Genomic DNA, 11,897 nt, shown 5'->3' with positions numbered 1-11,897 from the left:
AATATACAGGTGACCCTTAACACAGGTTTGGAATGCACAGGTCCACTTATACACTGATTTTTTTTTCAACCAAATTGATGGAAAATACAGTATTAGCAGGACGCAAAACCTTACTAAAAGGTAGGACCAACTGTTCCTATACTGCAGAACTTGATTATGTGCAGATTTTGGCATACTGCCCCCAAATCGATCCCCCACATACACCAAGGAATGACTATATTGATTCATTCTTTTTTTTTTTTTTTTTTGAGATGGAGTTTTGTTCTTGATCCCCAGGCTGGAGTGCAATGGTGCGATCTCAGCTCACTGAAACCTTCGCCTCCCAGGTTCTAGCCTGCCTTAGCCTCCCAAGTAGCTGGGATTACAAGCGCACACCACCACACCCAGTTAATTTTTTTTGTCTGTGTTTTTAATAGAGACAGGGTTTCACCATGTTGGCCAGGCTGGTCTCGAACTCCTGACCTCAGGTGATCCACCCACCTCAGCCTCCCAAAGTTCTGGGATTACATGCGTTAGCCACCACACTTGGCCTGTTACTTACTTTTTAAAAAATTTTTTGACTCCTAAACTCCTTTTTTTTTTTTTGAGACAGCATTTCACTCTTGTCACCTAGGCTGGAGTGCAATGGTACAATCTCTGCTCACTGCAACCCCTGCCTTCTGCGTTTAAGCAATTCTCCTGTCTCATCTCCCAAGTAGCCCAAGTAGCTAGGACTACAGGTGTGTGCCACCACACTTGGATAATTTTTGTAGTTTTAATAGAGACAGGGTTTCACCATGTTGGCCAGGCTGGTCTCAAACTCCAGACCTCAGGTGATCTGCCTGTCTCAGCCTCCCAAAGTGCTGGGATTACAGGCATGAGTCACTGAGCATGGCCAGCCACCGCACCCGGCCCTAAACTCTTCTAATAGTTGGCTTTTTTATTTTATCAATTTCTTCTTTTTTTATTGACAGGACTATTGCAGTAGCCTTTTTTTCTAATGAATGGTCAACACTAAAGTCTTATTGGGATTGCACTTTATTTTTAAATTTTTATCCCGTAATTCTGGGGATTTTTATGAGGTTTTCTTGGTTGTTTTTATGTATTTATTTCCATATAACAAACAATTTAATTCTTTGTTCCAAAATAATTCATATATTCAAATTATGTGCTCCTTTTATTTTGTTTCTTGAAATTCAAACGTTTAAGACTACTAAACATTTTACTCCTTGTCCTGAAGATGAGGCCTAATTTAAGAGATGAATAATCAGCTGATGACTGATTCAACGAATGGCATTTGTTTCATTATTTGTCTTTGGGTATTTATGTGGGTGCTAAAATTTGTGGGTGAAAGGGAGATACTCTGGGACCTTGTAATCATATTGAAAAACAGGTTATTTACACGGTCCCAGAGAATCTCCTAGTAAAAATGACAATGGGAAAAACAGTAACTTTACAGTGAACAAACCAGGCAGACTGCACCTTAGCCAAGTGATCAAAGTTAACATAATCAGTAATGGGAACAAATATGACACACTGAGGATGACACAATGTTGTTTCTGAGGTATTCGGAACCAAAATACGTAACCTGAATTGAACTGTGAGAAACATCAGACAAACCCAAACTAAAGGACATTCTACAAAGTAAATGGGCAGTACTCTTCATAAGTCACAAGGTCAACAAAGACTGAGAAACTGTCACAGACTGGCTGAAGCCAAGGAGATATGAAACCAAGCACACCATGTGACTCTGGATTGGAAACTGGGCCAGAAAAGAGACAGCAGTGGGAATGTATGTGTAAATTAGATAATAGTTTTATATCAATGTTGTTTTCCTGAAAAAAATAATTATACTGTAATTATGTAAGATGTTAGCATTTGAGGAATCTGGATGAAAGGTATAACGGATTTTTTTTGGTACCATTTTTGCAATATTTTTGTTAAGTCTAAAATTATTTCAAAAATAAGTTAAAAAATTAAAACATTAAAAAACAATTTCCTATAATTTTATAGGAAATAATTTGGGTATATTTAAGTATTAGCAGTTTATTTATTTATTTATTTTTTTGGAGTGAAGGGCGGACTTTAATGTTTATTTACAGGATGCTGCAAGATATGAAATTCCACATAGAAATCAGAAACCTAGTCAGAGGACAAGCTTCATACAGTATGTACAGTTGGAACTGTTCAAGTATAGTTTCAGTGTAAAAAGTGCTACAATAACAAACCACATTTAAAAAGAGTTCTTAGTAGAGAAACAACAAGACAAAATACCATGGTACGCAACAAATGTGTGCCTCAGCTACGTGATCTAAAAGGTAAAGGTCCCAGGAGCCCCATCCTGAACTTGGAAAGTGTAGCCTTCAGAGGTAGTTTCCGGCACAACGTTTTGATCTTCCTCTTCCTCTACAGAGAAATACTTCTCAATTAAGCTTAACGAAGCCTTATACACAGACTCATTTTCATGGTTTTGTAGAGCTTCAATTTTGTCTAAGCCGCCACATTCTTCAATCATTATACTAAGTTTCTCAGTTTCACCTAGTTTCTCAGCAGCCTGAAAGATATTTGAAATGGCATCCAGGATAACCAGAATAATCTTGGTATCTTTTGCAGTTAAGAGGTTCATCAACGGTTCTATTATGCCACAGAGAACGAGGTACACAATCTGCTCAACTGTTCCACCACTAGTATAGTTGGTCACGGCCCATACAGCCTCCTTTTGTGTCTTAAAATCTGCCTTAGAGAGAACACTGACAAGGAATGGGACTAATCCATGATTCACAACTTGCTGTATCTGGTCCTGACGGCCAGCTGTGATGTTTGACATTGTCCATGTAGCTTCCTTCTGAATGTTAGTTTTGGGGTTGGTGAGCAGGCTGGGAAAGACAGCGAGTGCTCCTGCATCAATTACAACCTGAGTCTGTTCATCTGTACCAGTGACAATATTCCCTATGGCTCTTAGGGCAGGAGTCACAATTGGCAATTCAGAAGCTCCTAGAAGCTTCACAAGGTGGGGCACAACTCCTGTTTTCACGACCATGTCAATTCGTTCATTTGGACCGTCAGTAAGGTAGGAAATAGCCCAGCAGGTATCTGCTAATACTTCTGGGTCATCATGATGCAGGAGCCGAACTAAGGTAGGAAGAATCTGCTCAATAGCATCTATCGGGGGTGCAGGATTCTTGTTGCGGCAAAGATTTGAAAGTGTCCAGGTAAGATTATGTAAGTAGCCACATGCTAAAGATGACATATCAGGAACCGCAAGGAGAGCCAACAGTGGGTCAACTGCACCATACTTAATAACCAAGTCTCGGAACACTGAGCCGTCACCTGCAATGTTTCCTAGAGCCCAGATGGCTTGTTCACTGATGTGAGGAGATGCCAACAGAGAGATGAATGCTGGGATGGCACCTCCATCTACCACAGCCTTGGTCTGTTCTGATGTCCCAGAAGCAATGTTTGTGAGTGCCCAAGCAGACTCAAACTGAATGGGACTACAATCAGTTCTGCCCAAGAAGGACACAAATTTTGGAATCAAACCAGCCCGGATTATGTTGTCTATGGGGGGCTGTTTTTCTCTAGAAAGTAGTTTCCTGGCAGCTTGAGTAGCTTGGACTGATTTTCCACATTGCTGCTATTTATGCCTTTGACAATGTCATCAACAGACCAATTTACAGTACCCTGGTTGTTGCGGTTTTCCTGCAGCGGAGAAGTAGCATCATCAGGAAATGAGCTTACGTTTCTCCTCTTCAGCATCTGGTCATCCTTCTTAGCTTTCCTCAGCTCCACATTGACCTCTATTCTGCGACGCCTCATTTCTGTACTGTCTTTTCCCTTGTTCTTGAATCTGTGAAGACGGGCAGCTGGTGTATTAGCATTCTCGTTGGTGGACATGGTTATGAGACAAAGGGAGAAAGCTGCAAAGCAGGCCTGGGCTTCCACGGGAGGCGAAGCGGGGAATCAGCGGCTGTGGGACGGCTGCGCTCAAAGGGTCCAACTCGACTTAGCTCAAAGACCGTGTCAAATATTAGCAGTTTAAATGGCTGTAGATTAAAGTTCATATAGATAAATGCTCAAATAGAGGAGAAATGAGTCTGGCGTTATATTTAACATTGGGTTCAATTATTATACATTTTGAATGACACAGCCTATGAATTCAGCTCTCATTAAGGAAAGGTGTTATAAACATAGAAATAGCCCAACTTTTATATTTTAGTAGTATTTTTTTTTTGAGGCACAGTCTCGCTCTGTCACCCAGGCTGGAGTGCAGTGGTGCAATCTAGGCTCACTGCAGCCTTGACCTCGCAGGCTCAAGTGATCCTCCCTAGTAGCTGGGACTACAGGTTTGTGCTGCCACACACACAGTTTTTGTGTTTTTTGTAGAGACAGGGTTTCACCATGTTTCCTAGGCTGGTCTTGAGCCCCTGGGCTCAAGCAATCCTCCTACCTCAGCCTCCCAAACTGCTGGGATTCCAGGTGTGAGCCACTATGCCTGGCCCTTCTTCTTCTTTCCTTTTTTTTTTTTGACACAGGGTCTGTCGCCCAGGCAGGAAAGCAGTCACGTGATCACAGCTCACTTGCAGCCTTGACCTCCCAGGCTCAAGCTATTCTCCCACCTCAGCCCCAAAAGTAGCTGGGACAACAGGCGCTCATTTTTGTATTTCTTGTAGAGATACAGTTTCTCCATGTTGCCTAGGCTGGTCTCAAACTCCTGAGCTCAAATGATCTGCCTGCTTTGGCCTCCCAAAGTGCTGGGATTACAGGCGGGAGCTACCACGCCCAGTCTATATTTTGATATTTTAAAAATAAATTTTTAGCCTCCTCTGCAGCTTGTTCTATCACCCATATATTAACATATCAAAATACAGGTATTTTTTACTTCCCAGGTGAGGTTATCATAAGATCTTGCGTTCACATATTTTGCTGACAAATCAGATATTTATTTATTCTACTACAGTGAAAACTATGGAAAGGCCCTCTGTTTTAATTTTTTTTTAAATGAAAAAACATGGGGTTTCACTATGTTGCCCAGGCTGACCTCAAACTCCCAGGCTCAAGTGATCCTCCTGCCTTGGCCTCCCACAGTGCTGGGATTATGGGAGTGAGCCACCATGCCCAGTTGAAAAGCCCTTTAGGAATAAGATATTACTTATGTTGCTCCAAGCAGTACATAAATTAATAACTTTATAAATAAATCCACTACCCCCTTCAGCTATTAGTTTGTCTGAGTTTTCAAGGAAATACTAATGCCCATTTCCATAGACTAGGAAGGAGGAAAGGGGAAATAAATTAAACATTAGGAGGTGCTCAACAATTATTTAGTAGAAAATGAATTAATGGATACTTTGACCTCTCAATTTATTTAATATTTTAATTTTTGAAGAATTATACATTTAATGCCAGTATAAATACATTTTCCCAACCTAGGGAGCAATGATATTTTGGTGGTCAAAGTTTTAAGCAATATGACTGACAACTTAGTAAGAAACTGAGAACAAGAACTGTGGAGAAACCATTTCCTTGGGTAATGAACAGAGCAGAGTGGACTATAATAGAGATCTGAATGTCCTACAGCAGCTACACATCAACAGAGAGAGGAAATGGGAGTAAGGGCTAGACCTCCAACTGTGAAGAGTCTATCTTATGATGTGGCATTTTGGAATTCATGCTAGGTAGATTTAGCTGGCCCCAGAAAATCCTACTGGAGTGTACCAGTAACATGAAAAGTTATCACTTAAAGGCTACAAGAAAGACCTTTCACTGATGGCGACCTCCTTTCTCTTATATCATACATAACCCTCCAAGCAAGGATCTCCTTGCTCTGTAGTTGAGGCCTAATTTAAGAGATGAGTCATCAGCCGATGACTGATTCAAGCAATAGCAATTCTCTTATTAAGTAGGCTTCAGTATTGTAAGAAGTTGTTTACTTGATATTCTAATTTTTATCTATACCAAAGTTCTTTGTAGGTAAGGGCGATAATCTAAAAAAATTATTCAGTGTTCATTCACACTATTTATGATCCATTCTATGACAAATTGTGTTCTGAAGAGAAAATAATATAATACTATCCTATGTGAATCAAATTTATCTTTTCAAAGACAGCTAAGTTGTTATTCCTTTTGGTCGTAAATATTTGTTTTGCATCCCACTTCTCTCCATTTCTACTACTATTTAGGCAGCTTACCTGTAGCTAAAGGCAATTTTAGTTTCCTAAGTATATAAAATCTCCTAAATGTATCACCAAGAGATGAATGTCTATTGTAGAAATATTATATATTAGATTTAGGGGAGAAAAGGTTTTCTTTTTTATTTGCTTCTATTATAATTTCACGTATCAGGTATGCTTTTATTGCAGCACTTCACTCTTTTTTTTATAATTATGAGTATAGCAAAAGGGGGCTATTAATTTAGTTTGTGTAAGCAAAAGCATCAGAGAACCCTTCAAGTATATACATGCACTGTGCACCCTATGCCTAAAATTCACTAAGTAGTAAACATAACCCTGAAAAGTCACACAGTTAAAAAAATTAAAAACTTTGAAAGATAATCAAGAATTGGGCACATTAGATGTGCAAAAGTTAAATCACAGTTAACAGGGATTATGGCAAAATTATAATTAAATTACTATAAAGAGGATATTAAAATCTAAAAACATTTAAAAGTCAAGATGAGGTTATAACTGGGTTGTAGCAGATTAGGAAAAAAATTCTAGACCCAAAGCATTAATAAGAATTTCTAAAAATGACTCCATTTAAGAATTCAGCATGATGCCAGGCCAGTGTTGCATACCTATATTTCCAGCTACTCAGAAGGCTGGGGCAGGAGGATCTCTGGAGCCCAGGAGTTTGAGGCTGTAGTATGCTATGATCTTGTCTGTGAACAGTCACTGCACTCCAGTCTGGGCAACATAGCAAGACCCCCATCTCTTAAAAAGAAAATAATTCAACATGACATTATAGAATCGAGTATATTTAATATTGGAGGTGACTTCTAGATCATGTGGATTAACCTATCATGTTAAAGGAAGGACCATGGCTCAATCCCATCTTTACTGTTTACTAGTCATTTACTCTCTCAGAACATCAAGGTTTTCATTTGCAAAATGGGAGTAATACCACCAGCTGCACAGGGTGGTTGTGAGGATTAAAATTCACTGAGCTAATATCTGTAAAAGCCCCTGGAACACAGCAACTACTTCAATGTTACTGTTGACTCAGGATTCTTTCCATTTTAAAATAAGACAATAAGACCCCAGAAGGCTGGGAAATCTCATAGCATGCCAGCAGCAGAGCTGGGACAAGACTGTGGGCCTCAGTGTTTACTCTGCCAGGCTGGAAGCCAATCTCACCCACAGCTGGATGCCTTCTAAGCAGCCTGAATGCTCATTAATCTTTGAAGAGGCATAAGAGCCAAGAGCTGGCAATTTCTCATTTCTTTATCTTGACTACATGGGTTTGGGTGAGACTTTGGCTGAACAGGAGTGATGACAGAGAGTTTCAGCAGCTGTCTTCTGCCAAACCAAAAATATATCAAAATAGTGCATTTTTAAAACAATGTTTCTAAATATTACACTGGATAAGGTGTGAACTCAGAGTTGTTACTCTAGGACACTGCTTAGTTCATTAGTTCTTAGATTTCAAGATGCCACTTACTACAAAAAACTGAAAATGATCTTTAGGGACCAATACAGAATCATCAACTTTTTAAGACATTAAAAATAAAAATCCCGACTGCCTCTTACTCAGAATAGTCCCTTAGTCAAGAGTGTAGTGCTTGACTTTTGGCTTTACCCACTAATTAGAAGTATGTAACCTTAGGCCAGGTACTTAGCCTTTCAGTGCTCAAACGAGGTAAGCACAGTACCTGCTTCATGGATCCTTGTGAGCACTGAATAATAGAGTCTCAAACATAGTAAGAGCTAGGTAAATGTTAGATGTTATTTGTTATAATTATTAGTTTGTGGCTGTGGGGAAGTTATTTAATCTCTTTGTGTCTTAGTTTCCTAACTTGCAAAATGTAAACAATGATACTTCATTGGGTTGTGGTAAGGATTAAACAAATTAAGTTATTAAGTGTATAGAACTGTTTGGCGCACAGTAAGCTCTTTATAAGCATTGGCCATCACTATCACTACTATTTTTTAAAGGATATTTTAACATTAAAAGAATAAATGTGGCATTCTGAAAAACTGTTTGTCTTTGTTTACCAATGAAAATTTTATTTGGGATCTGCACTGATTTATGCTCCAGCATTTGACCTAAATAAATGTCATGTCATTAACCATTAATGTTACCTATAAACGCTTTCATTCATAGTGAGCTAACTTCTTACGAAAGTAATGTCTGGAAATTCTAAAAATGCCATCTGACATGTTTTATTCTATCATGATCTTTGGAAATAAGTTCAACTCTTTCATAAGCAGCAGATGCTCATTGAAGATGTTATAATCGAATCTTGATAACAATAATTTATGATCTACCTTTTGTTTTACCGAATGAGTAGACATTTATAAGCCTGTGGTAATGACTATACAGAGAAATGATAGGATTCTGAAGGCAGTCTTTGGGGGATGAGCAAAAGCCACGCTGAGTAGAAGTAAGCTTCCTCCTAAGAAATTAAAAATAAAATTGTCCTATGATATTAAACTGTAAATCAACATATGATGGTTATGACTAGTGGTAGGCAAAGTTCCTTCAAGAGACAGAATGGGTCTCAGGCTAGCTTAAAACTGAATTGAACATATTAATATAAAGAATGTATCAATAACGCATTTATGGGCAGGTACATGATGGAGGGATAAGAGACAGTAATGGAAACAGAAAAAGGATAACTGCTTGTAGGAAGATGTTGCAGTACTTAGTTAAGTAACACTAAAAATAAGAAAATAGCAACAAGACTTCTATAGTGATTATTACGTGTTAGATACTATATTGTAAGCCCTGTAATTTATTAACACATTTAATCTTTGGAATAATCCTGTGAAATATGAACTATTATTTGCCTTAAATGTGAGGAAACTGAAACAGGTTAAAAAACTTGCCCAAGGTCAGACAGCAAAGTGACAGAAGAATTTGAACTAGGCCAGGCGCGGTGGCTCACACCTGTAATCCCAGCAGTTTCGGAGGCCGAGTCAGGCGGATCATGAGGTCAGTTAGCCAGGAGTGGTGATGGGCGCCTATAATCGCAGCTATTTGGGAGGCTGAGGCAGGAGAATCGCTTGAACCTGGGAGGTGGAGGTTGCAGTGAGCCGAGACTGCACCACTGCACTCCAGCCTGGGTGACAGAGCAAGACTCTGTTTCAAAAAAATAAAAGAATTTGAACTAAGATAGTCTGGCTCCAGAGTCTGTGCTCTCAATAACTGAGTCACATGCGACGCTGCCCAGAAGTGACAGGGCTTCATCAGGCTCATCCAGAAGTTCAGTTTGCCCTGTATGTATTCATGCATTAATCTGAGCACAGCCTATGGATGATGTTACTGATTCAGTGGTGAATAAGGAGTCATATTTCTGTCTTTCTTTCTGAAATAGAGTTAAAAGCACTACATATAATTAAATGCCATATTATGGTTCCATATGTAATCAACCCTCAAATAATTGGTTATCACTTGTAGCCTGCCTATAATGAAAGAATGTGTCAGTCAAACCAATACAAACACATGGCCTGACTGGCGGCTCTCTCTCCATTCTATATCATTTATTTGGTATGCTGGAATTCATTCTTTGGGCCTATGTGTTGCAGCAATCCTGAGCCTGATAAGCCCTGCAACACTGATGATATCCTTTCTACTTCTGTCTTAGAATTGTCTCGAGGCTACAATTAAATGATATAAGCTCATTTGTTTATTTAAACAAAATATATTTACACTTATTTTCAACAAGTATCTTAACAGTACTTAGAAATTCTTCCAGTATCTTCAAGGTGAGCCATTACTTCTGATTCACTTTTGGTCAAATAAGGATGGTGAATGTGTGGAAACACTTAAGTTAGTACCCATGTAGCTGATTCAACTCAAGAATGCATAAAAGCTTATTAATTTTGGATAAATTATGTACGCTATTTTTGACGAACCTAACACTTTAATAAGCTGTTTAAAAAAACCTCATACAATGGTGACCTTTCTTGCATATAGTTCTCTTAAATTCTAAGAGGAAACGGTATTACTCTTTGGCCATAATACCAGCACACCTTATTTTATTGTGCTTCACTTTATTGTACTTTGCAAATAAAGAGTGTTTTACAAATTGCAAGTTTGTGGTGATCCCCAGTCAAGCAATTCTATTGGTACCACTTTCCAACGGCATGTGCTCACTATGAGACGGTGATATGGTTTGGCTGTGTCCCCACCCATATCTCATCCGGAATTGTAGTGCTCGCAATTCCCACATGTTGTGGGAGGTACCTGGTGGGAAGTAATTGAATCATGGGGACAGGTCTTTCTTGTACTGTTCTCATAATAGTGAATAAGTCTTACAAGATCTGATGGCAAACTTAACAGATACATGCTGTGTGTGTGGTCTTACTGCTCCACCAACCAGTATTCCCCCATTTCTCCCCATCTCCTTGGGCCTCCCTATTCCCTGAGACACAACACTATTAGGCCAATTAATAACCCTATAATGCCCTCTAAGTGTTCCCTATAATTAGTAACCCTATAATACCCTCTAGGTGAAAGGAAGAGTCGCAAGTCTCTCACTTTCAGGAGTGTCCGAGGGAGAGAATATAGGCATGGATTCTTAGTTTCTGCTTCTGGTAGGGCCAGTAAAGCCCCTTCCTTATCTCTCTTTTCTGCTTATTACTAAAGACAGATACTAAAAACCATGGCTTCAGGCTGCTAAAAGTCTAAGACAAAACAAAACAGAACAACAACAACAATAAAATAAAGTGGGTTAGAGAAGCTTGCAACCAAAAGCTAGAAATAATTAAGCTTAGTGAGGAAGGCATGTCAAAAGCTGAGGCAAGCTGAAAGCTAGGCCTCTTGTGCCAAACAGCCAAGGTGGGAATGGAAAGGAAAAGTTATTGAAGGAAATGAAAAGTGCTACTCCAGTGAACAACATGAATGATGTGAAGGTGATATAGTCTTACTGCTCATATGGAGAAAGGTTTAATAGTCTGGATAGAGGATCAAACCAGCCACAACATTCCCTAAAGCCAAAGCCTAATCCAGAGCAAGGCCTCCACTCTTTTCAATTCTATGAAGGTTGAGAAAGGTGAGAAGCTGCAGGAGAAAAGTCTGACATTACCAGAGGTTGGTTCATGAAGTTTAAGGAAAGAAGCCATTTCCATAACATACAAATGCAAGGTGAAGCAGCAAGTGCTAATGTAGAAGCTGCAGCAAGTTATCCAGAAGATCTAGCTAAGATCTTCATTGCTGAAGGTGGCTACACTAGACAACAGATTTTCAATGCAGATGAAACAGCTTTATATCAGCAAAAGATGGCATCTAGGACTTTCATAGAGAGAAGTCAATGCCTGGCTTCAAAGCTTCAAAAGACAGGCTGATTCTCTTATTAGGGGCTAAATGTAGCTGGTGACTTTTAAGTTGAAGCCAATGCTCATTTATCATTCTGAAAATCCTAGGACCTTTAAGAACTATCCTAAATCTACTCTGCCTGTGCCCTATAAATGGAACAAAGCCTAGATGACAGCAACATCTGTTCACACCATGGTTTACTGAATATTTTAAGCTTAGTATTGAGAAGTACTGCTCAGAAAAAAGGATTCCTTTCAAAATATTACTGCTCATTGACAATGCATCTGGTCACCCAAGAGATCTGATGGAGATGGACAGATTCATGTCCTCATACCTGCTAACAAAATATCCATTCTGCAGCCCATGGATTAAGGAGTAGTTTTGACTTTCAGGTCTTATTTAAGAAATACTTTTTGGGCCGGGCGCGGTGGCTCAAGCCTGTAATC

The 11,897-nt window shown here is 39.2% G+C and overlaps 1 protein-coding gene and 1 pseudogene across 2 annotated transcripts in view; both read right to left on the bottom strand.

Moving 5' to 3' along the window:
• TMEM5 (transmembrane protein 5) overlaps nucleotides 1-11,897 on the bottom strand; it is a 32,944-nt gene that overhangs the window by 13,118 nt on the left and 7,929 nt on the right. The window lies entirely within an intron of this gene.
• Nucleotides 2,054-3,994, bottom strand: LOC105502615 (annotated as a pseudogene). Its single transcript, XR_001000363.1, has one exon. The product of XR_001000363.1 is annotated as an importin subunit alpha-1 pseudogene (transcript).

Source organism: Colobus angolensis, unplaced genomic scaffold (assembly GCF_000951035.1).
Source record: "Colobus angolensis palliatus isolate OR3802 unplaced genomic scaffold, Cang.pa_1.0 Scaffold80, whole genome shotgun sequence".
Taxonomy (NCBI): domain Eukaryota; kingdom Metazoa; phylum Chordata; class Mammalia; order Primates; family Cercopithecidae; genus Colobus; species Colobus angolensis.
This window is presented reverse-complemented; position numbering and strand designations above follow the sequence as displayed.